Source organism: Palaemon carinicauda, chromosome 19 (assembly GCF_036898095.1).
Source record: "Palaemon carinicauda isolate YSFRI2023 chromosome 19, ASM3689809v2, whole genome shotgun sequence".
Taxonomy (NCBI): domain Eukaryota; kingdom Metazoa; phylum Arthropoda; class Malacostraca; order Decapoda; family Palaemonidae; genus Palaemon; species Palaemon carinicauda.
The window spans coordinates 127,943,907-127,969,717 of record NC_090743.1 but is presented as its reverse complement, the minus strand read 5'-3'; the positions used below and the strand labels follow the sequence as shown (position 1 = coordinate 127,969,717).

At 39.8% G+C, this 25,811-nt stretch overlaps 1 non-coding gene across 1 annotated transcript; it reads right to left on the bottom strand.

The window, feature by feature from the left end:
* Positions 1–16,592: 16,592 nt before the first annotated feature.
* Positions 16,593–16,755, bottom strand: LOC137659342 (U1 spliceosomal RNA). Its single transcript, XR_011047476.1, has one exon. It is a non-coding gene; the product is annotated as a U1 spliceosomal RNA (small nuclear RNA).
* Positions 16,756–25,811: the final 9,056 nt, after the last annotated feature.

Sequence of the window (25,811 nt, the reverse complement as noted above, 5' to 3'; positions counted from 1 at the left end):
GGGCCACTATGGCACTTTGAGAATCTGAATAGATGACAAATTTAAAATTCTTCCTGTCTTCAATGGTTTTAATCATATTGATTGCTTGTAAAATGGCATATAACTCTGACGTAAATACTGATGATTCTTTTGGCAACGATAATTGTTGCATTCCATCTAAAGATACTGCAGCACATCCAGTACCCATTGGGGATTTAGAACCATCAGTATATATTGCATAGTGAGGACCTTTTCTCTGAATGTTCTATGGTAATTTGCTTGTGGTGACTCGGAGTATAAGTGAATTTTTTTGATAAATAAAACAGATGAGTACAGATTCTTGTCCTTGTCATAATCCAAGGTGGGGGAAATAAAGATGGTTGAATAAGATTCACTTTAACGTTTGTTGATTGTAACAGTCTGTTTGCCCTAATTGGGAATGGTGGTTCATGGTTGTTTATAAATATGTCCCTCTCATTAAAAAGCTTTTTTGTTGGAGAATTAGTGGATAAAATTTTCAATGCACTCCGCATTGTTACAAAATCCCGATGCAAAGACAATGGGGGTTCTCCAATTTCACATAAAACTGAGAGATTTGGGGATGATCTAAATGCTCCGCTACAAATTCTCAGGCCTCAAGTGTGTATTGGATCTAAAGATTTCAAAGTTGCTTTTGATCCTGAACCATAAATTGGGCTACCATAATCAATTCTTGATAATACTAATGCTTTATACATCATTAGTAAAGTTGATCTCCTTGCACCCCAGGTTGTGTGAGATAATTTCCTCATTAAATTAAGAGCACTGTTACATTTGGATTTGATGTATGATACATGTTCTTTCCAATTCAAAAGGGTGTCAAAAATTAGTCCCAAAAACTTTACCTTATCTTGAAATTGGATTTGTACGTTGCCCAATGTTAGATTGATATCTTGGTTTTGCTTCCATCTACTGTTTTTATAAAACATTATGGCTTGAGTTTTTTCTGCCGAAAGTCTAAAACCAACAGATGCGGTCCACGCTAGTATTTTTCTAGTGGCACTATTTAGAATCCTTTGTAAATGACGCAGGCTATTGGAGGAATAGTAAATTGCAAAGTCATCTACATATAGACTACTTTGCACTCCTTGTGGCATTTGATTAACAATGTCGTTAATTGCCAATGCAAAAAGAGTCCCGCTTAAAACACTGCCTTGCGGTACACCACTGTCAAGATTAAAAGATTCGGAGTAAATGTTATCAATACGAGTTTGAAACGTTCTTCCACCAATAAAATTTCTAATAAAAATAGGAAGGTGTCCTCGAAAACCATTCTGATGTAAGGATTTTAGTATCGAGTGTCTCCACGTTGTATCATATGCCTTTTGAATATCAAAAAATATGGCTATTGTGATCTGTTTTCGTTCAAAGCCTCTACGTATATAATTTTCTAAGTGTGAAAGTGAATCCAAAGAAGATCGTTCTGATTGTGAGCCAAATTGAGAAGTTGATAGAATATTATTGCGACGTAAACACCAATTTAGTCTATAATTTACCATTTTTTCAAGTAATTTACATATGCAACTGGTTAATGAAATTGGTCTGTAATTGTTTGGATTACTTGGATCTTTCCCTGCCTTTACTATTGGTATTACTATTGGATGTTTCCATGCCTTTGGAAATAGGTGTTTGGTCCAAAGATGATTGTAAAAATCCAATAGATATGCTTTAGCTAAAGGGGCTAGATTTCTAATCATATCGAAATTTATCTTATCTTTACCCGGGGCTGTTGACCTACAATTAGATAAGGCAAATTCCAACTCCTCTTCAGTGAATCTTTTATTGTAATATATATCCTCCATAGTATCAAAGTTCAATGGTGTTGCTTCTTCTCTTCTTTTAATGGCTTGAAAGTGGGCATCTAAATTATCAATGCTGCTTATATTTTCAATATTATGGCCGATAATATTAGAGATTGTCTGAGTATCATGTATTAACGAGCCGTTATGCATTAATGCGTGTCTCGCTGGTTTGCTGTAAGAGCCATTAATCTTCCTAAACTTCTGCCACACCTTCTGCACAGAAGTATTATCCGATATGCTTGACACGTATTTTTGCCATGAAATTATCTTGCCTTTAATTACTTCCTTTCTGAATTTAGCAGAAACCCTATTAAAATATGGTTTCAACACACTAATTTCTATTGCTATGTCAACCAGTTTGTTTATTTTATTCCCTAACATTAGGGGACCAGTGCTCAAATGTTTGAATCTTTTATTTAGGGTTTCTAATTTTCTTCCAACTACATGCTTTTCGTTTATCAGCTGGGTTAATGTCTCTGACCACCATGGGACTGAATGTTTTAACTGTCGGGTGCCAGTCAGAGGTATCGATTTATCAGCCGCTTGTGTGATAAAATTCACAACGTCATCATTTGTTTTATCATGATCTTGGGAGTAATCAAAGGGAGGCACTTGCTTAGTGTAAAACTTGAACTTATCCCAGTCAGCTTTATCTGTATTATATCGTTGAATCGAAGAAGTTGGTGTATGTCCTAATATGGTAATCAAAATAGGAAAATGATCACTGGTAAACAGGTCGTTTAAGACATTCCATTCGAACCTATCAACAATATTATTGGAACACAGAGTTAAATCTATTGACGAATAGGTTCCATGAGCTTTTGAATAGTAAGTGCTACTCTCTGCCTCATTCAATATACAGAGGTTATGATCATTCATCATCTGTTCAACCTTTGAACAATTTATGTCAACATCAACACAATTGGTGTCCCATATGGAGTTATGGGAGTTGAAGTCTCCTAGTAATAGTATATCCTCTTGCGTATTTGGGAGTACTTTAGGTAGATTTTGTATATCATAGTTAAAAGAGGGTTGATTGTACATATTATAGATATTAAAAGTGTCGTTATTTAGATGTAATCTAACTCCAGATAATTGAAATTCTGATGTGTTGAATATTGAAGCATCATAAGTTACTTTATTATGAACATATACTGCAGTCCCTAAAGTATTGGGAGAAGGGATTGAGCGAGATGCTAAATTGTAGTTTCCTATTGAAGGAACAGTATCATTAGTATGTTGTAAGCATATTGCAATAGGGTTATAATTTTTCAATAGTCTTTGGATTTCCCCTAAATGTAAACGGGTTTTAAGACCATTAATATTCCACTGAATTATGTAAGGATTGAACGTTACGGCAAAGATGATAAATTTCCACTGGGTAAGGCATTATTTCTGCTTATTCTGTTGGAGACGGGTTTCTGCTTGACTACGCTAGTTGTAGTTTTTGAATCAAGATTTGGTTCCTTGGGTATGGCTCCCTGGGTTTTACCCTTGTTTGTATTAGCTTCCTGGGTGTCATTTGGATTAAGGTGAAGTTTTTCTATAACTTTTTCCAGTTGGAGGGTGCCTGTTGCACGTTTCTTTATTAGATGGTCAACACACATACAACCAGCATTGTGGCTTTCTAATTTGCCATACTGGTTTTTGTTTTTGTTCTTAGTAAAATTATCTATTATATTATTCATCTTATGTACATTTAGATTTTTAGGGTCATTGAATTCTGCCATGAAGCAATCGTTACAACCACATGAAACTTTGTGTGTTGTATTTTCTGCCATTGTTTTACGTGAAAGCATCAGTTTTCCAGTCATACCTAGAACTGGAGAAGGGCTTATTCCTTTAATGGGTGCATTATTATTCAACTTGCTTTCACTTCCTTGAGGGTCATTGGGATTCCTATGGACTTCAACGTTTATCACTTGTTTAGTGATGTGGTTATTGACTGTGTTAGGTTCAGGTCCAGAGGTTGGGAGTTCTAGTAATTTTTTGATATCCATTTCAATTGCATCTGGTATAAATTCTATATCATTTGTTTTTTTTGGGTTTGGATGGTGTTGTATCTTCAATTACTCTTTTCTTGCTCATGGATTTTGATTTATGGGGCTCGATATCAACCATCTCTATTTCTCCTATGTTTTCTATAGCCTTGCTGGCACTGTCTGTGGCAAGTGTGTTGAAACGGTTTTGCAGTGGGATACGGTCTTCTTGCTTTAAGGGACCATTTTGGCCTACTTTGTTATTTGGTTTTTTTTTTATTCTACTGCTATTATTGTTTTCCAGAGTAGCTGGAACTGGATGAGAGTTCTGTGGCTTGCTGGAATTATTGGAAATCTTGTCGGGCCTTGAGGGATTTGTTGATAAAGAAGGTGAAATCTCAGGATATTTAGATCCAGCAGTAACTGTGGGGTAAGTATTCCTTGAGTTATTTGACTTTACGGGATTGGACAAAACTCTGGCATATGTTGGATTAGAACCATTAAGTTTTTTTCTTGCTGCACCAAAAGTTATATGCTCATTATTGGCAGTCTCAATTATTGATTGCTCCAGTTTGTACTGAGGACACAGTTTAGAATTGGGAGAGTGAGCTCCCTCACAATGGAAACAAAACTTTTCATGAGTAAAATCGGCGGAGGTATCATGAAATTCGTTGGGATAATGAAATTCGGAACAAATATAACATCTTTTCTTATTAGTACACTTTACATTAATGTGGCCATACTCGTAACACTTATAACATTGCATTGGTCGTGGGTGGAATTTCTTGACCGGAATGTTTAAGTGTCTGATCTTGATGTAATCTGGTTGGTAATGTGAAGAAAAGATTAAACAAATTGCATTATTATTCCCTTTTAGTTTTTTAGCTTTAAGAACGGTAGCTGGGCATCTTTTCAGTATATCTTCATCAGAAAATTCACTTAGATCCCTACTATAAATAATTCCTCTTGCGTGGTTGTAAGAGTGGTGAGGAGAGACTCTCTGAATTATATCTGACGAGGAAGCTTTAAAATTATTCAATAATACAGCTTGAGATTCGTTACCTGCTTTAATAAGCAGACAACGGCCATAGCGTGTTAAATTTCCCTGTGGAATACAGCCTACCTTTTTTTCAATACATTCATACCCCTTTATCAGATTATTACAGCCCTCCTTGTATGAAGCAACATACCAGACTGGTTCTGGTACTATTCTGGTATTTTCCAGAACTTCTTCATGCAAGGCAGAGCATTTGGGTATAAAGTCATATTCCGAGTCTAAAACATTTTTTATACTAGGCAATTTCACTCGACAAGAAAGGTCAGAAACTTTACCATTTCTTATTTCATGAAAAGCATTTGTAGCTTGTAATGTGTTACTAAAAGTGATATAAGCCTCAAATTCTTGTTTATCTTTGGAGAGCTGCAGTTTCATTCTTGTTATATCTCCAAACTTTTTCAGAACATTAAATAATTCTTCATAATTCCCATTGCGAGTAATTCCGTCACAATATAGGACCCTTAAATATTCATTTAAACTGCCAGAGTTTTTATTTCTCTGGCATCTGGGGGAAGTTGGAATGAAAGGTTCCAGAGTAATAGCACTGGATGAATGCGAGTCCATCGAGTGAACTATTTTCCTGGAAGAGTCAACCAGAGAGGAAGCGGATTGGTCGTCAACGGGTTTCGGTGGGTTCGCCATAATGACGAGAAGATTAATTTCGTCTGGATATTCCCCCCACCCACCAAGGAGCCACACTTAGAGGACGGGTTCATCCCTACAATTAGGGCCGCCCTAGGGGCAATATCCAGAGATACACCCCGCCCTCAGCACTTGAGGCGTCATGACGGCCGTCAACGTCAGACCCAGCACTGAGGGAAAGGTTTGACATAAAACTTTCCCCTCGCTCGGTCACGTCAGGTACTCGAGTTCTTTTGAGATGGCATGCCGTCCATCCCACCTGCGTCAAATCCAAAGAGGCAGCCAAACCATAATCAAACATAAGCCAAAGTCAATAACAAGTTCATTTCCAAGAGTTGGAGATGGGAGAAAAAAGGAAAAAACAAAAGGAAAAGAGAAAGTGCTGACTAATTTAGTTGGATCAACAGCTTGGCACCAAGGACCAGTGGGGAAGCAATTCCCACCAAACATCGGAACCCAGCTGCTAATCCCTAAGCCCCCCATCCACATCAAGGCTTCAGCATCTGGGGGGACCAAAGGGGAGAGTTAATTTTCTCCCCAAAGGACCAAGAAACTGCCAGCTATCTTCAAGAAGAACCAGCCGTGACACTGCTTGACTCTGCCTTGATCCAGAGGAAAGCAGTCATTGCCAGATACCCCATCACCATGCCCATCTCCATCGCCACCTCATGCAGCAACATTGACAAGGCAGTGCGCTGCATGCGCAAGAATGATGTCCCTGTCAGAAGGTTGATAGCCACCTTCATCGGTCCAGTGTCTTCTTCACTGGATCTTGGAGTCTGGGGGACATTCCCCATAGAAGAATACACGCCAGAACCCCTCAGATGCTACTGCTGCCAGCGATACGGCCACCACAAGGAGGAGTGCAAAGGCCCCATCATCTGTGGAGTATGCAGCCTACTAAGAAGGAAAAAAAGTGAATACTCTAAGAGAAATATCCTCGAAGCAGCAACAGACATAAAGCTATATCGTCTCCTGAATGGTAAAATGAGAAATGTAAAAGAAAAGAATCTACCTGAAGGATACAGTGACCAGGAACTAGCAAATAATTTTCTACCATTCTTTAAAAACAAAATTGAAAACATAACCAGATCATTTGTAAATACTCAACATCAGATTAATGATACACCAAGCACACAGACAAAATTAATACGATTTAACAACATAACACAAGATGACATCACCAGAATTATCAAGAGAGCAAACAAAACAAACTGCGCGATCGATTCTATGCCATAATCTGAAGTAATTGGAGAGAGACTTTCCTAGTCTAGCCAAAATAATAATGAGAATAGCAAATGCAAGCATTGATGAATGTAAGTTTCCTAAGTCTGAGAAAATGGCCATAGTAACGCCAGTTCTGAAAAATGCACTGGACTACCAGGAATTAAGCTCATATAGACCTATTTCAAATCTATCCTTTGTCTCAAAAGTGCTTGAATATGTAATTCTAGAACAACTAGTCAGCCACTTAGAAGTAATAGAAGCTTTGCCTGACAACCAATCTGCCTACAGAAAACTATACTCTACGTAGACAGCCATCTGCTCTGTTGTAAATGATATGCTAGAAATGATGGATGAAAATAAATGTGGTATTTTAATATTGCTCGATCTCAGTGCTGCTTTTGATACAGTTGCGCATGAACTGCTCCTAAATGATCTACAGTCCATCGGCGTCGAAGATCAAGCTTTCGAATACCTAAAAGACTACTTGGTTGGTAGAAATTACTGTGTACAAATTGGAAACTCTTATTCATCATAATATGAACCCTTAAACAGAGGGGTACCCCAGGGGAGTGTACTTGGCCCAATCTTATTCTGCATCTATACTATTGGTCTATCGAAAATGCTACAAAGGCATGGCGTGAAGTATAACTATTTGCAGATGACACACAATTTTACTTCTCCATAAATGATATACATGACACTACTGAAACTCTAAACCGAATCCTTGATAGTGTTAGAGAATGGATGACATTTAAAAAAAAAACTAGAATTAAATGAGAACAAAACTGAATTCATGGTGGTGGGCAAGAGAAACCGCGTGAGAAACTTAGATGATATTCAAATGAACATAAATAATGACTCGGTGCCGAAATCTAGTAAAGTTCGAGATATAGGTGTATTTCTTGACTGTAACCTGTCTCTAAATGCCCAAATAAATGATGTAATAAAAAGTGCTGGTTATCATCCAAGAAATATTGCGTTTATAAAAAAAGTGCCTGGACAAAAACTCTGTTAAGAAACTTGTGATAAACTGTGTTATTACCAGGATTGACTACTGCAACTCTATCAACTACAATTTATCAAAAGTCCAACTTAAGAAATTACAAAACATAATAAACAGAGGAGCAAGACTGATAAAAGGTGTCCAGCCTAGAGAAAGGATCACCCCTATACTAATTGATTTACACTGGCTGCCGATTAAAGCAAGAATTGAATTTAAAATATGTACAATAACCCACCAAGTTATCAGAACTGGTCGTCCAAAATACTTAAGAGAATTGCTACATATTGCGCAGCCAACCAATCGTGTCGACACGAGAATAGTTACAGATGGCTTCAAACTGTTGGAACCTAGATTTATGTCCACTTTGGGCTTCAGAGCCTTTAAATATGCAACCCCGAGACTCTATTATAAGCTCCCACGAAACATTCGAATGATTGAAGACATTAAGGCTCTCAAGAGGAAACTGAAGACTTTCTTATTTCATGAGTCTTTTGACAGTGACAATTTACCAGTAAATGAACAATATGTGACTTGAAAAGATAAATACTGTGAACAAACAAGGTAAAACAACAGTGGAGTTCCTGTAGAGAGTGGGGTTCCCTTGCTGGATGGGACCGAAAAAGCAGCCATCAAAGTAAAGTAAGTAAAGCATCACAGCACAGAAGTGAGTATCCAGGCCCACAAGGATGGAAAGGAAACAAACCTGGAGTGCCCCAACTGCTCCAGGCCTCACCACACCTGGAACAGGCGCTGCCCAGAGAGACTAAGGAGGATAGCTGCGATGAAGAGCACTTCTTCCCAAAACAGCCAAAAACACCTACAACTCGGCCATCAAAGGACCAGCGACCTCCTTGCCAGAGAAGACAACACCAGCCGCCCACTGCTACTGTACCTGTACCAGCCAACCAGCCGAAAGCAGCACCTCTTCCACAACCCATGTCCTCCAACCCTACTCAAACCCTGACTCAACAAGTTGAGTCACTGCCCTTGGAAGACCTCATCCCTATCGCCTTCAAGATCCTCATCAGAGTCCTGTCCTTAACCAGGATCCCCAACTTTATGGATTTACTCCAGCAGTTCCAGATTCCAACCACCGAGCAGGGATAAGCCTATTTGCTTAAACCTACTTCTTTTCTCTCTTGACTAAAGAAAAAAAACTTCTCCTCTCCCAGTCTCTTCTACTTACTGGGATGGGGCTTGCTGCTATAACTACTTTTTCTCTGACTGACAGACTCTGACTGTTAACCTTTCATTTCGTGGACCTAAAGAGGAGTCTCTCCTCCGGGTCACTTCCCTCACTTCGACGTCAGATGCTAGAAATCCCTTTTAAAGTAAAATATCTTCTCCTTTTGCATGTTCCAGTAACTCTGAAAAGATCACCTTTTGCCTTTATAATGTTGCAGTATCAGCCTCCTCTGGGAGACCACCTTTTTCAAAGTAATATTCTCTTACGGGCTGCCCAACTCATAGGTTTTAAACCCAAGAATCCACTGTTGTCCTACCACAGCACGAAATGCGACTGCATGGAATGCGATGCCCTGACACTACCATATGTCCCCCACTTCTAAGACAGAAGACACAGACCAGGATACATACATGTAACTAAATCCGCACCAGACCCACCTTACCCAGAAGTCTTCCGCAGAAAATACCGGGTATCCAGGCAGCACAAAAAAGCAGCCTTTGAGGAAAACTACAGTACATCTGTACCTTTCAATCAAACCAGCGACTGCCAGACTTGTCTACAGGCTCCATGAGCATCCACCGAAGAACACATCTCCTGAACCAGCGACCACTTCAATGACGACGACCCACGTCTTTGTACCAGCTACTACCCCACGGGTACCGAGTGTCTATCGTAACTCTTGAAGGAAGCCAAAGCAATCGCTGGAAATCAACCAGTCCCAGGCCTTAACCTAGCCGCTGTTACTCAGCCTCTAGCTGAGGCCACGGCCATTGACAACACACAAACCGCAATTGCAGCAGCACAACCAAGCTCATCCCAGCTATCCAAATTCAAGCTCTCTGCCACCGAAGAAACTCCATCATATGCGGCAGTAGCCGCCATGGCAGCTGCCAAACCTGGCCTCAAGTTCACAGCCAGGCCCAACTTAAAAGGTGATATCATTATTACCCCAAAAGGACCAAGAAAGCGCGAATCACCTCCACTAGGAAACCGCCCTTACCTATCTGAATCCTGCCAAGAGACAGAAGAAAGCGGTGGCTTACAACTACCCGACTAAACTGTCTGTCTCCTTCATTGAAGAATGCCACAATGTTGCCCAAGTCAAGAGGAAATTGGGCAGTGGTAAGACACCCACCAAAGAAGTTGTTGTTACCTTCATTGGACCTATACCACCTGTCCTGGAGCTCGGACTGTGGGGAACTTTTCAAATTAGGGACATGAAAAAGGAACCACTCAAATGCTTCAACTGCCAACAGTTTGGGCACCATAATTCTGACTGCAAAAGCTGGGCCATCTGCGGAGTCTGTAGCGGCAAACGTCCAACGCAGAACTACATTGATAAACATAATGACGGGAGAGAAACCTGGGCCAATTGCCCCAACTGTTCCCAACCACATCATGATGGAACAAAAGATGTCCAGAACCCCTGAAAAGGCTGAAGAAAAGAATGAATCCTCAGCAAGTCTCCAACCCTACTGCAGAGACCACAGAAACGAAACAACTAAAGCCGAAGAGGAAACCTCGAAAGAGACCTCCTCGGAAGCTGGCTCCAGCTCCAACGCCAGCTGCTACTCCTGTGTCCATCCCTGATCCTAACCCCAATCCTATTCAGAATCCTCCTTCCCCTCCTTCAATCCCCTCCATCATTGCCCAAGCTACATCCTTGCCATTGGAAGAGCTGATCCCCTTGCTAACACAGCTCATAATCAAAGTCTTCTCCCTTGTCAAGACTTCTGACAGTAATATTCAATCCGTCCTCTCCATCGTAGTTACACTCCCCCTTGAGCAGGGATAAGCATCTTTGATTTAAACTGCTCCTTTACTCTACTACTTGAGATCCTTCTCTCCTCTCCCAGTCTCTCCTACATACTGGGACTGACTTCTATCAACACTTTTACCTACCACTAAACCTTTTCACTTCGGTTCCAATTGGACTGGGTTTTCTTGGTCCACAGACGGTCATGCTCTTGGTGCTGAGCGACCTCACTTGCAACCATGCACAAGGTGCTCAGCGGATGCAAGCCCAGGCAGATGAAGGCTTCAGCGGCTATGCTCTTAGGGCTGAGCGGTCGCACCTGCAGTTATGCTCAAGGAGCTGAGCGGCTGCAGGACTAGTTATGTGAGAGCAGTGTGGCTCTGCTTTATATTATACTGTAGTCAACAATGTTGCCTGTGTTGAATAATATGCTCTGAAAAGAGCTCCAGTAAAATAGAGCAGGTTTCCTGTGAGCCAAGTACCTCCTCGACGGGCTGCCAACGCAAGAGCCCGTGTTCAGTCTATGTAGACTGGACAATCTGTAAGCAAGCAACCAAGCTGGGCCCATAACCTGGTAAAGTTTGATTTTATATTATGTGTGATATTTATCTTCATTTAATACACATTCTTTCTAATACTTTCTATCTACCTTCGTGAGTTGGATTACCACAAACACTTTTATACATGTTGTGTTTTAATGTCCAACAGAGGTTACAAGGTACGGGTGACAGAACAACACACTACAGTTTCGTCTCGCCGTATGGCGCGGTTTGTTTACATTATGGTAAGAGAACAGCAAACGTTGCTTCCAGGCGGTAAAATTGAAATCAAATAATTACAAGTGTAACTTAGTTGTCATTAATTTCTGAATTATTTAAGTTTTTAGACTTTTAATGTTAAGTATAGAAGTGTTGTATTTTTTCTTTATTAGCTTTTAGTCTCCTCACCGGTGGTTATCTTGGTGTTTATTATTGGCTAACGACTATTTTATATTTTCAAGTTGTGTTGGTTACGTGGCAGCTCTCCTTCATTATCCGAGGTATGGAGGGTTTCGCTTGGAGGAGTTGTCCTCAGGGTGTTTCTGAGCCTCCAACCTTGAAGGGCACGATAATTGCTGCTGGATTTATATTATTCATCGCCATTGCAGAGCTGCGTTGTGAAGCTGTTTAGCTTTTTCAGGATATCCTCGCTCTGCATTAAGGATTTTTATCCTTTATATACTGCCCTTGGTTCAGTAAAAGCCAAGGGGACCTCTCTGCCCCAAGGTAAAAATTTTGCTTGTTATATTTGTGTGCCGGGCCCACGACCTGTACTCCTGGGCGGTCTGCAATATTGGAGCATTCAACACCATTGTTTTGGATCCTGGTTTTCTGCCACCTGGAATAAGCCTCCAGCTGGAGAGTTTATTGTCCTCTTTGAGGAGACCCCTAGAAGTGTATGAGGAATTTGTTAGGGATATTTAGTGTGTATTTGCTAGGATATTCTTACTTTTCGTTTGCCTCCTCCTTTCTGGACCCTCTCCCCTTTTTGTATGCTTGTGTTGATGACCTTTCTTTAATTGTGTAATTGTTTTCTTTTACAGGGAGTTTAAGAGTGAGTGTTTATCATTAATTACTGTATTGTTGAGGTTCAGGTGTTATTTCTGTCTGAAACTTGTGTATTAAAATTAAGTATATTTTTGTGGTATTTTCTTTGTCCCCTTGAATTGACTTTGCACTCTTATTGAAATTGTATACTATTCCACCTTTTGTGGACTTAGTATGGTACTTAAGTGAATACTGTTTGAAAAGTTTAGTGTTTTTGTGTGGTGGTCAAGCCATCCATCACAAAATGGCGACCGTGACAGGATCTTTTTGTTCCTAAGTATTCACCGGAGTATGTGCAAAGTAAATTCTTGGGGTTGTTTTTCAGGCAGCATATTTTCACCTCCTCGTGGTTTTTTTTTTTTTTTGTAATTTAGTATTGTGTGAATAATAGTGGTCATCATGGTTAATGTACTAGACCTCCTTAGCGGAGAGGGGTGGCAAAAAAGGCTTGCAGAGTTGAATAGGGAAGATTTGGAAATTGTAGCAGAACATTTTGAATTGGAATATGAAGTGTCTAAGTCTGATTGTTATCCCTTACCACGAATTGAGGATTGTATTGATCGTATGGGTAAGGCCAAGTACATAAGTAAATTCGATTTGCTGAAAGGTTATTGGCAGGTTCCTCTTTCGAAGCGGGCAAGGGCCCTGTCCGCTTTCGTAACACCCCAGGGACTATTTCAATGTAAAGTGATGCCGTTTGGTATGAAGAACGCGGCTGCCACCTTTCAGAGGTTAATGAATACTTTAGTCTATGGTTTAGAGGGGTGTGTAGTTTATATTGATGATATTGTTATTTATAGTAATGATTGGGAAACTCATTTAAAACGTATTAGGGCACTGTTTGAGGTTTTGAAGAAAGCAGGTTTAGTAATTAATTTAAAGAAAAGTGAATTCGCAAAGGCGAGGGTCGTATATTTGGGTCATGAAGTTGGTAATGGTAAAGTTGCTCCTAAGCAAGCAAATATCGAATGTATTGAAAAAATGTTAATCCCTAAGTGCAGGAGGGATGTCAGAAGATTCCTTGGGTTGGGTGGTTACTACCGAAGGTTTGTTAGAAATTTTTCTGACATCGCCGATCCTTTGACTAATCTCTTAAGAAAGAAGGTAGCTTTTGTCTGGACTGATGAAACACAAAGGGCTTTTGATAATTTAAAAGAGTATTAATTAATTTCCCTGTCTTAAGAGCTCCTGATTTTGACCTTCCTTTTTCTCTTGCCACGGATGCAAGTGACGTTGGTGTAGGAGCGGTGTTGTTGCAGAATGACGAGCAGGGAGTATCTCATCCTGTCGCATTCTTTTCAAAAAAATTGTCCTCCGCCCAACGTAGGTATTCCACTGTGGAGAAAGAGACTCTTGCTTTAGTATTTGCTATTAACCATTTTCAGGTTTATCTCTCCTCCTCAGATACACCTATTAAGGTCTTGACGGATCATAATCCCCTGACCTTCATCAGCAGATACAAGAATAAAAATCAAAGATTGATGAGGTGGAGTCTCATGCTGCAAGAGTGGAATTTAGAATTTTCCCACATCCCAGGAAAAGATAATATTGTTGCCGATTTTCTCTCTCGCAGCGTTGAATATTAGTTGATTGACAGAGGGCTATGCAGTTATTAAAGGTAGTATCTGTATCGTTCTAATTGTGGTGTGTTTGCTGTTGAAGTGGGCACGTAGTGAGTAGAAGCAAATGTATATTTAAGATTTATTAATCATGGTTTGTTTACAGAAGACTATAATGTTTTGGGTATAGTATATGGGATCTGTAAGGTTAAAAGGTGAGGGTGATCACTGGTACTTTCTAATGATTGATTAATTAGATGGGTCATGGGCTCACGGGTCTGTAGCACAACACAGCCGTTTTTTAGGCGCTACAGGCTGGTGTATGAGTGGTACCCTAGACTAAGTTAAGGTTAATCTACTAAGGTTTAGAGGTGTCAGGTACGATAAGGTTTATAATAAGCTAAGAAAAGAGATAGTCACTAATCTGGTATTCTGTATTTTCAGGCTAATAATTACGCTTCATCGATTTTGTTTGTTTGTTTGCGCAGGGGAGTCTTGTGGTGGTCTTCTCTGTGTCGTTCGGTGTGTGTGTATGTATTGGACACTATGGTGATAAGTGTGATATATAACACTGAAATAGACAGTGGTTTTTGTGATCAACATTTATTGCTAGTGAGTGATGTGTATCCCTGAAAATGAACAGTGTATTGATTGTGGAAAAGGTTATAGCCTTTGGACTATATATACAGAATCCGGTTGTTAGTGCAATGACTCTTTATTAGGTTTATTAACGGTGTGAGTGATGGGAAATTTTTAGGTGGGGTATCTATTTATCGAATGGTGATGTTTTGCCTTACTGGTTTTGGAAAGTTTTCCTGTGATTAGTATTAAGTTTAAGAGGTTGTTAGTATTTGTTATATATTGTTATATTTTGTTTTCCTTGTGAGCTGCAAACCTTGGTACTTGCCACCCTCTTTCCTTTCGTTTGTCATGTCTTTGCAGGTGGTTTAATGACTATTTTTTTTTGTTATTTTATTATTTCAATATGTGATTAAATGTTAACGTACATTATGAAAAAAAAAAAATGAATTTTTTTTTTTTGGTCGGGTGAGGAGGTGTAACTTAGTTGTCATTAATTTCTGAATTATTTAAGTTTTTAGACTTTTAATGTTAAGTATAGAAGTGTTGTATTTTTTCTTTATTAGCTTTTTGTCTCCTCACCGGTGGTTATCTTGGTGTTTATTATTGGCTAACGACTATTTTATATTTTCAAGTTGTGTTGGTTACGTGGCAGCTCTCCTTCATTATCCGAGGTATGGAGGGTTTCGCTTGGAGGAGTTGTCCTCAGGGTGTTTCTGAGCCTCCAACCTTGAAGGGCACGATAATTGCTGCTGGATTTATATTATTCATCGCCATTGCAGAGCTGCGTTGTGAAGCTGTTTAGCTTTTTCAGGATATCCTCGCTCTGCATTAAGGATTTTTATCCTTTATATACTGCCCTTGGTTCAGTAAAAGCCAAGGGGACCTCTCTGCCCCAAGGTAAAAATTTTGCTTGTTATATTTGTGTGCCGGGCCCACGACCTGTACTCCTGGGCGGTCTGCAATATTGGAGCATTCAACACCATTGTTTTGGATCCTGGTTTTCTGCCACCTGGAATAAGCCTCCAGCTGGAGAGTTTATTGTCCTCTTTGAGGAGACCCCTAGAAGTGTATGAGGAATTTGTTAGGGATATTTAGTGTGTATTTGCTAGGATATTCTTACTTTTCGTTTGCCTCCTCCTTTCTGGACCCTCTCCCCTTTTTGTATGCTTGTGTTGATGACCTTTCTTTAATTGTGTAATTGTTTCCTTTTACAGGGAGTTTAAGAGTGAGTGTTTATCATTAATTACTGTATTGTTGAGGTTCAGGTGTTATTTCTGTCTGAAACTTGTGTATTAAAATTAAGTATATTTTTGTGGTATTTTCTTTGTCCCCTTGAATTGACTTTGCACTCTTATTGAAATTGTATACTATTCCACCTTTTGTGGACTTAGTATGGTACTTAAGTGAATACTGTTTGAAAAGTTTAGTGTTTTTGTGTGGTGGTCAAGCCATCCATCACACAAGAAACAAAACTGAGAATCCCATAATAAGATTATTTTAACATGTATAATAATGGACAGGACCCCTAGCATGTACAGAATACCACTAATGAACTTTCACACCTAATCTTCAAACCTTGTCCTTAGCTGCGACCCACGTATTCTTAACAATACGGTTGAAAATAAGGAAGTTACGGGGCATGGCCGGCATCATACACACACCCCTACAACTGCCCTAAGCAAACAATTAATGTGAGGACTAAACTTAAGAGAAATTAAATCAACCATTCTTCTATGCCTGAGCCGGCCTACAAATGCTCCAAAATCATAAATGTCTAATTCTCTTCAGTTTACCAACTGTATAACCAATACATACACACACAGATTGCCCAGACCATATTTCCGGACGGGGCTCTTTAACGGTCAGTCATAGCCCCCATGAGTAGAAGACCTGACCGGTGTGGTCAGGGTCTTGCAAAATCTCAGCTCACAAGAATCTGCTTTTAATGTATTGCTCTGCCCAGAGCAATCTTACTTTTCAGAGTTTTCTAGACACATGTGCAAGAGAATCAGCATGGCCAAGAGCCACACCCAACCAAGACAAGCCTAAGTATAACCAATAGGGTGATACTTCACGCGTTGAATCATCCTACTCTGAAAATATAAATGAGGTCATGTATGAAAACTTTATTACCCAGAATATCCTCAAACATATTAAACTATTTTAGTTTTTACAAGATGATTAAGAGTTTTTATTGGGGGATAGCGCGAACGCAGTCCCCCGCTACCAAAAATTTCGCACCCGAGTTGACCACATTTGGGTCAATCGCAAGGGTCAGCACCACCGGAGTGCAATGGTGAGCCTCGCCTTGGGGGAACCACCTTCGTGATCATGGTGTCCCCTGTGCCAGGTAAGTATGCTCTTCCCACACACCACAGCACCCAAGCTGAGGGGAACTGAGTAAACCTTTCCTCATATTAGTGTTTATGTAATAAATTCTTCAAATTTTTGTATATAATATAATTAAGCTAATATAACGGTGCTTGAACCATTTTATAATCTTATAAATAAATAAATCTTACTGAATTATTGTATACAGATATTTTCCTCAAGTGATCTTTAAATATTTCTTATTCTTTGTCTGTTGACAGCTTATGTTCTAAAATCCCCAAGGGAATTTCCCTTACTCAATATTTCGGAAAATCTTTTAGTTATAATAAACCCTAACCAATAAATAAGCATAAGCATGATAGTCAACAGAAAACTTGTTTATCTGAAAGAAAAACATTAGCGCCACTTTTAACATACTGAGGTATCAAAATCATAAAAGTCTGTATTACTAATCAGTTACATTAGCGTTGGAAACGCTCGGCACACATGTCTGCACTTATGCTAGGTTCACCTTTGAATGTGGAACAGTCAATGTGGGCAACCCAGTGCCCTAACACTTAGTTTGTAGAACAGTTCGTAACTACACACTCACCCCGGAATTAATCGTCCCAATTAAATCCACTGTTCCTCGCAGAGTTAAACAGCAGGGTTAACGACACTACCCACTGCTACCACAGACCTCTTTAGTTGCTCCACTTGCTTCGCATAGTGACGAAAGAACACTCTGGAAGACTTCCAGCCAGTGTATGAACGAAGATGTTCGAAATCCATACAATTAAAGAAATTTAAGGATGAGGCAACTTTCCTCGGATCGTGACCTGTGGGTGTACTGTCTGGATCCGCTCTGCGAATAAAATAGGTGATTTTCGCCCTAAGTTGTTTCAGTGATAAATTTGAGCCTGATGTTTCTCCCCTGAATAGTTGACCACCCCTGAAGTCTGAAGTTCTACGAAGATAGACCTTTAGGCATTCCACTGGACATAGAGATGCATCTTCTTTCAGAGGGCAGATTCTCCAGGGACCCCACCTGTTGGTGGGTAACTCGTTCTTGGCGAGAAACGTAGGATCCGGAAACAGGTTCAGTTCTCCCCCATCCAAGAACTGAACACAACCCTCCTCTCTTGAGAGGGCTACAATTTCACTAACCCTGGCCCCCGACGCGAGTGCAAACAGGAAAATAACTTTTTGGGTCAAATCCTTTAAAGCACACTCCTCATTGTTCAACAGCGAAGCGAAATAAAGAACTTTATCTAAAGACCATGAAATGGGCCTTGGAGGTGCTGATGGTCTGAGCCTAGCACAGGCTTTCGGAATTTTATTAAAAATATCGTTAGAGAGTCGACCTAAAAGGCATATAAAATGGGTCTTGTCAAAGCAGATTTACACGTTGATATTGTGTTGGCTGCTAACCCTTGACCATGGAGGTGGATGAAGTAAGATGAGCAGAAGTCCGTCGAGATCTATTGCGGATTCTTCGCCTTGACAAAGGCCACCCATTTCCTCCATGATGACTCATATTGCCTTCTAGTAGATTTGCACTTATATTCCTCTAGGAAGTCTATACTGTCTTTCAAAATCCCGAAACGTTTTCTCACCGCTAGGGAGAGAAAATCATGAGCTGCAGGTTCCGGGTTTTCTGTGATGAAGCGCAGACAGTTGACTTCTGAACTCGCTGGGTCAGAACTGGATCTGGTAACGGTAGACACTTCAGCCGTAGTTCCAATGCCAGAGGGAACCACACGCTGTTCGGCCACTTGTGAGCCACTATTGCCGCTACTCCCTTGAAAGATCTCTGTTTGTTGAGGACCATCTGTTCCAGTCGAGGGACATCGCGTCCACTGCTTCCGCCAAGGGATCCTCGTACGGGGACACGTAAAGGGTTAACTTCTTGTTGTCTTTTCGTCACAAAGAGGTCTATCTGCAGTTCTGGGACTTGACTCAAGATGAAGGAGAATGACTCTGCGTCTAGGGACCATTCCGACTCTATCTGTGTGAACCTGGATAGAGCGTCCGCTGTCACATTGCGGACTCCTTGAAGGTGAACTGCCAACAGGTACCACTTCTTCTTTTCCGCCAGTCGAAAGATGGCCAACATCACCTGGTTGAGTGGTGGTGACCTCGATCCTTGTCGATTCAAGCATCTCACAATCACCTCGCTGTCCAGCACCAACCTTATGTGGATCGAGCGACGAGGGGAGACTTTCTTCAAGGTAAGGAGTACTGCCATAGCTTCCAGAAAGTTTATGTGAAATGTCTTGAATAGATTGGACCAAGTCCCTTGGGCCTTCTTCCAATGAGAATGACCTCCCCACCCCTCCTTCGAGGCGTCTGTGTGAATAGTCAATGAGGGGGGAGGTGGCTGAAGAAGTACCGACTTCTTTAGTTGCCTGACTTGGGACCAAGGCCTGAGAAGCGTACGTAGACGAAGCGGAACTGGTCTTATCAGATCTCTTCGCGCGTTTGATGCATAACTTCTCCCAACTCCGGTTGCATCCTTTAGCTGTGCTCTTAGCACCGGGTCCGTTACTGAAGCAAACTGGAGAGAACCGAGCACTCTCTCCTGTTCGCGTCTTGATATCCTTTCGGAATCCAGAAGTCTCTTGACAGAACCAGCTATCTCCTTCCTCTTCTTCGCCGGGATGGAGAGTTGGTGTGACACTAGGTCCCAGTAGATTCCCAACCACTGGAACTTTTGAGATGGAGAAAGTCGAGACTTTTTTTCTGTTGATCTTGAAGCCTAGATACTCTAGGAACTGGATCACCTGTAGGGAAGCTTGCAAACATTCTGTCTTGGATGCTGCCCACACCAGCCAGTCGTCCAGGCAGGCTACCACCTGGATTCCCTTTAGGTGTAATTGTTTGAGAGCTACGCTCGCAAGCTTCGTGAAGATCCTTGGGGCTATGTTTAGCCCGAATGGCATGGCTCTGAAGGCGTAGAGTCTTCGATGTAGCTTGAACCCTAGGTAGGGGGAGAGTTGACGATTGATTGGAACGTGCCAATAGGCGTCTGACAGATCTATGGAGACGGTAAATGCCCTCTTGGGCAGTAAGGTCCTTATGTGTTGCAGTGTTAGCATCTTGAACTTGCAGTTCACTATGAACTTGTTGAGTGGCGACAAGTCCAGAATGACTCTGAGTTTTTCTGAGTCCTTCTTGGGAACACAAAACAGCCTCCCTTGGAATTTGATGGACTTTACCCTTCGGATTACTCTTTTCTCCAACAGTTCTTGAATGTACTCCTCCAGAACGGGGGTGGAGTGTTGGAAAAATCGAGGGCACGGGGGTGGAGTGCTGTACCAGCTCCAACCAAGTCCATTCTTGAGTAGGCTGTGGCCCCAGGGATCGAAGGTCCACCCATCCCGAAAATTCTGAAGTCTCCCTCCTACCGGTATCATCTCACTATAACTGCCGTTGCCCTGAGGCCTTGCCTCCTTGACCGCGACCACCCCTGAATCCCCTCCCCCTTGAGGGGCATCTAGACGAACCTCTGGCTGCTCCTCTAGGCTTCGCTCGAAAGGTAGTTGACTGCCCTTCGAACGCTGGGTTAAATGCCGGAGACTGCGTCGACACGGCTTGGGGTACCCACTGGTACGTGGTTGTTATGTATTATTGTAATAATGTACTATATTATTTCAAGTGTTGCAGGTATTGCGCAACATTGCATCATATTGCATGAATAAGACATGTTATGCTTTGTACATAAGAGTAATGATTTGTTTTGGTATTAGGATTCAAACATTTGTTGATTACCTCAAAGATAGGATGTGATTCTTTATGATTTGTACTGGAGTAGGATTTAAGTCTTTTCAGAGCGATGCTCTTTTGTTTAGCAATGTTTTGGTTTGTCAGATTGTGTAAGACGCTCCATATACACTTGGGAGTCAGCTGTCACAGAGTAAACAGAGTACAATGTAGTCTTTTATACAGTAAACGTATTTTTAGAATACCAACGTCTTATTACCCATCAAGCCACATTGACGACATCAGATGGGATCAGCTGAGAAATAATTACTAACAATTGTTCATCTATGTTCCAGGTAATTATTATGGTTAATAGAACTTCCTACCAAAGTACCAAATCCCACAGTGATGACATCAGATGGGATCAGCTGAGAAATAATTACTAACAATTGTTCATCTATGTTCCAGGTAATTATTATGGTTAATAGAACTTCCTACCAAAGTACCAAATCCCACAGTGGCGACGTTTAGGACGACGGACAAGCAGGGAGAAGCATTGGACCCTATGCACAAGGACGGCCAGCACAAGAGAAGGTCGTATGTACATCAGGGGACAAGAGTAAAATCGCCCAATGAAGATTTTACCAGCAGCAGAATAGGAATTTCATCAAATACACAAAAGGGTGAAATTTAAAGTTGGTTAGGTAGGTAGGAAGTACACTTGTGACTGCAGAACAGTAGCTTAACCTACCACAGTTATTAAGGTAAGCAAACAAAATGCCTTTTAATATCGAGCACCCACAAGGTTTCAGCATCACTGCTGAGCCCAATTCTGTTGCAACACGATGGCAACAGTGGTGTGAGGAATTTAAGATTTATTTAGAAGCATTAGGGAACATGAAGGATGCACAAAAGAAGGCATTATTACTTCATACAGCAGGTAGGGAAGTTCGGGAAGTGTTTAAGACTTTGCAGCCTACAGATGACACAAGTGAAGCTGCAATGAAGGCTCTTACCACATATTTTCCTCCTCAGGTCAATAAATTTTTTGAGAGATACCAGTTTTCAGCGCAGGCTTATCAGAAAGAAAATGAAAGTTTAGATGCATTTGTGACTAGACTAAAGAATTTAGCCGTTTCATGTGAATTTCTAGAGTTAGAAAATGTTATCATAGATCAAGTAATTGCACATTGCACATCAGAAGAGCTAAGAAAGAAATTATTGCAAGATAAAGATTTAACATTAGAAAAGGTATTGATAACAGGCAGAGCTTTAGAAACATCAAATAGGCAAAGTAACATAATATGTAGTTCTACAAGTAATAGAATGGAAAATTCTAAAATTAATACAGTAGGTTCTAAGTGGAAAACCAATGAGAATCAGAGAAGGAATATGACAAAGCCTAGTCATAGAAAAGTGCCTAACACTAATGTTCATAAATATCAGAATCAGGCTTATACACAAAAACACAAGAAAAACCCAAGTGTTTTAGGTGTGGTAAAACTGATCATCTTGCATACGAAGCAAAGAAATGCCCTGCTACTGGACAAACATGCCAGAATTGCAGAAAGCTGGGTCATTTTGCAACTGCTTGTAGATTCCCTAAACAGTACGCAAAGAAAATAAATGCTACAGTTGATACTATGGGTCAAGAGAATAATGAGGAAAATGTTCATGATAATCAGGTTAGTTCAGAAACTGATTTTGCGTTTCGCATAAATTCAGTCAACAAAGATGCAAAGAAACATATCATGGTAGAAGTAATCATAAATGGTAAACCAATTTTGATGCAAGTTGACACAGCAGCTGATGTATCAATTATGTCTGAGAAAATGGCTAAAAGCATTCCTAATTTGTTATTAGAAGGTACAAATAGAGTTTTGAAAAGTTATAATGGTTTTGATATTCAGGTAATAGGTGCTTCGAACGTAGAAGTACAGTACAAAGAACAGAAATTAGAGAGAATGCCATTAACAGTAGTAAAAGGTAATGGAATAACTTTGCTAGGTTTAGATTGGCTACAGTATTTGAAGTTAGATTGGCCTAGTATTTTGAAGGTTGCAGGTAGACAAGATGAAAACAAAAATGAAATATCTATGGATGATATCATATCAGAGTTTCAAGACGTATTTGAAGATAAAATAGGTACAGTAAAGAACGCAAAGGCAATTTTAGTTTTGAAACCTGACAGTTCTCCTAGATTTTTTGCTCCGAGACCAGTACCGTATGCATTGAAAAGTGCAGTTGAAACAGAAATCAGGAGATTAGAAAGTGAAGGTTCCTGGGAAAAGGTTACATATTCAGATTGGGCTACACCATTAGTTCCTATTGTGAAGGAAAGTGGACAGGTTAGGTTATGTGGAGATTACAAAGTAACGTTAAATCCACAACTGCAAGTAGCTCAACATCCCTTACCAAATCCGAAAGACATGTTTGCAACTATGTCAGGATGCAGTGTTTTTTCTAAATTAGATTTAAGACAAGCATTTCAACAGCTTCCCATGGATGAAACTTCACAAGAATTATGTACAGTAAATACATCCTTAGGTTTGTTTAGGCCAAAGAGATTACCTTATGGAGTTCCAAGTAGTCCAGCTATATGGCAACAAACTATGGATAAGATTTTTTCAGGAATGCAAGGAGTATTCATTTTTATAGATGATATTTTAATTGCGGGTAAAGACACAAGAGAACATAGAGAAAGATTGCGAACAGTTCTGAAGAAGTTGAAGGAACATAATATTAGAGTAAATAAGAACAAATGCATTTTAGAAGTTGATTCAGTGGAATACTTAGGTTTTGTAATAAATGGCAAGGGTATTCACAAAACTAAAGAGAAGATTAAAGCTGTACAATCAACAAAAGTGCCAGAAAATGTTAAGGAATTAATCATTTCTAGGTTTAGTAACATTTTATGGGAATTTCATTCAGAATTTGTCTACAATTGCACATCCATTGTATAATCTGTTGAATAAGGGTGTAGAATGGAAGTGGACAAAAGAGTGTCAGGAATCTTTTGAAAGAATCAAGCAGGAAATAACATCACCTACATTCTTAGTACATTATCAAATGGATTTACCAGTTAAATTAGTATGTGATGCATCAAACATAGGTTTAGGTGCAGTATTATCTCATGTAATGCCAGATGGAACAGAAAAACCAATTGCATTCACTTCTAGAGTATTGAACAAGGCAGAAAGGAATTACTCTCAAATAGAAAAGGAAGGTTTAGCATTAGTTTATGGAGTTAAAAAATTCCATATGTATCTTTATGGTAGGAAAAAGTTCACACTTGTTACAGATCATAAACCTTTATTAGCAATATTGGGTCCAAAAGCAAGTTTACCTACGTTGGTGGCTGCAAGACTACAACGTTGGGCAGTTACGTTAGCAGCGTAGCCTACCACTATGATATAGAATACCGTCCAACATCAAACATGGGTAATGCAGATGCTTTATCCAGATTACCCGTAGACAAAGCTCCAGAAGAGTATGATGACAGTGTTCTGTTAATTTCTGTATATGATGTACCAATAACTGCTTAAGATGTAGCACACAGTACCAAGCAAGACCCAGTACTTAGTAAGGTTTTGGAGAGTTTAATGACAGGTAAGGACTTATGTGGAAAAGAGGAAAATTGTAAACCGTATAAGGATATATGGTATGAACTGAGTGTAACACAAGGAATAGTGATGAGAGGTTCCAGGGTAGTTATTCCTAATTCACTGAGAAATAAGGTTTTGTCTGAAATACATGCTGATCACCAAGGTATTGTAAGATCAAAGTCAATTGCGAGAACTTTTGTATGGTGGCCAGGTGTAGATAAAGATGTGGAATGTTATATAAAGAATTGTATGAATTGTGTTATGCAACAGAACAATCCTCAATTTGCTAAAATGCACCCGTGGGAGTTACCCAGGTATCCATGGCAAAGAGTGCATATAGATTTTGCAGGTCATTTTTTGAATTATTTGTTTTTGATAGTAGTAGATGCTTACAGTAAGTGGCCAGAAATTATCCCAATGAAGACAACAACGTCTTACGCCACAATAAAAGAGTTAATGCAAATTTTTTCAACGCATGGTATTCCAGAAAGAATTGTTACAGATAATGGTCCACAGTTTACCTCACAAGAGTTTAAAGAATTTTGTAATGTCAATGGTATAAAGCATACATTTTCAGCTACATATCATCCATCTACTAATGGAGAGGCTGAAAGATTTGTCCAAACGTTTAAACACAATATGAAGTGTAGAAAAGCAAATTCAGGTAATATATTTTTGCATGTGTCAAAATTTTTATTGTCTTATAGAACAACGCCGCACAGCAAAACAGGCGTGGCACCCTCAAATTTGTTGATGGGGAGAAGGATAAGGTGTAAGTTAGATTTGTTGTATCCAAGTTTGCAAAGTGATTTAGAAGATAAAGGGTATAAACAAGTAGCAAAGCTTCCTAATGTAAGACATTTTTTACCTTTGTCTGATGTCATGGTAAGATCGTACAACACTCCAGAGAAGTGGGTACCAGGAGAGATTGTAAGAGAGATAGGAAATTTACATTATGATGTTCGTGTTGGTGATAATGTTGTAAAATGTCATGTTGATCAATTACAGCCGTTAAACAGAAAGACAGTAGAGCATGTGAATGTTAGAGATGGGAAACTTAAAGAAGTAGTTAGATCAAATGAGTCAAATATTAACCAAGATGGTCCAACATCCAATGTAGATTCAGAACCAATTCATGTACCAGTACAAGATGAGGTTAAAGTGCTTCCTAATAGGATTAACAGAGGAAAACCCCCTGAGAGATTAGATTTATGAAGATTTTTACAATGTCAAGTTAAGGGGGAGGAGACTGTTATGTATTATTGTAATAATGTACTATATTATTTCAAGTGTTGCAGGTATTGCGCAACATTGCATCATATTGCATGAATAAGACATGTTATGCTTTGTACATAAGAGTAATGATTTGTTTTGGTATTAGGATTCAAACATTTGTTGATTACCTCAAAGATAGGATGTGATTCTTTATGATTTGTACTGGAGTAGGATTTAAGTCTTTTCAGAGCGATGCTCTTTTGTTTAGCAATGTTTTGGTTTGTCAGATTGTGTAAGACACTCCATATACACTTGGGAGTCAGCTGTCACAGAGTAAACAGAGTACAATGTAGTCTTTTATACAGTAAACGTATTTTTAGAATACCAACGTCTTATTACCCATCAAGCCAAAATTGACGACATCAGATGGGATCAGCTGAGAAATAATTACTAACAATTGTTCATCTATGTTCCAGGTAATTATTATGGTTAATAGAACTTCCTACCAAAGTACCAAATCCCACAGTTTTCAGGGTTTGTGCCACCATCTGGGGCACTGTAGGCATAGGAAGTTGCTGTTGC